The sequence below is a fragment of the Ciona intestinalis genome, chromosome 12 (assembly GCF_000224145.3).
Source record: "Ciona intestinalis chromosome 12, KH, whole genome shotgun sequence".
In the NCBI taxonomy this organism is placed as follows: domain Eukaryota; kingdom Metazoa; phylum Chordata; class Ascidiacea; order Phlebobranchia; family Cionidae; genus Ciona; species Ciona intestinalis.
The window spans coordinates 377176-378042 of NC_020177.2; the positions used below are offsets into that span (position 1 = coordinate 377176).

At 39.8% G+C, this 867-nt stretch overlaps 2 protein-coding genes across 4 annotated transcripts in view; both read left to right on the plus strand.

Annotated features, from left to right (window-relative positions):
- Positions 1-867, plus strand: part of LOC100185692 (kelch-like protein 12) — a 31119-nt gene that overhangs the window by 16606 nt on the left and 13646 nt on the right. The window lies entirely within an intron of this gene.
- The window catches only part of LOC100175491 (cathepsin L-like), an 8749-nt gene that overhangs the window by 5295 nt on the left and 2587 nt on the right, over positions 1-867 (plus strand). The gene's annotated exons all lie outside the window — the stretch shown is intronic.

The following is an 867-nucleotide window of genomic DNA, read 5'->3' on the forward strand; positions in this document are numbered from 1 at the left end:
AGCTACCATTCATTCATTCAAACCCTGACACCAATCTTTCACAGAGGAAGAATATCACCGAACATTGGCTCCTGGTTTCACTCGACCCCTCGTGCCAATCCAAACACTCAACAGTGCCGAGTTAGACACAACCAACATTCCAGATTCAATGGATTGGAGAAAACATGGGGCTGTAACTGAAGTTAAGAACCAGGTTTGTGGCTTGTGTTGTTGAATGAATGTCACTTTATCCTTACGTGGCGGGGTAACGACATTCGATATAACACGGTGTTATGTTTCTTACACTTCGTGCGAGTTACAATGTATGTGTAAAAAAATAAAAATGTAAATATGTATGTATATATGAATATGATATATTTATATATAATATTATATATTTGGTAGTGTGGGGGAAGATGGTGCACCTTTTTATTCTATGTTCTCGTCCCATTTGGTAATAAACAAAGAACATTCAAATATTATTAAACCGTATCCTCTCGACTCCCATAGATCCTTGTTAATTGTTTAAAACCAGTTCACGGTATTTGGATTAAGGTGTCCCTTCCCCCACCCCACTATCAATATATTCCCAGGGCTCCTGTGGATCATGCTGGGCCTTCTCAACCACCGGTAATGTTGAAGGTCAATGGTTCCTGAAGCATAAGAAGCTTATATCGTTGTCCGAACAAGAACTTGTTGATTGCGACACTTTAGATTCTGGCTGTGGTGGAGGGTTGCCTTCGAATGCATACAAAAGCATTGAAAAACTTGGTAAGTGGTCTGGTTTGGAGCTGGGAATTAACTGTAGCATTTGGAGGATGTGTCACATGCAGTAGTTTGTCACATAAGTTATGTAATCAGGTCTTTTAAAATGATTCCAGGAGCTCA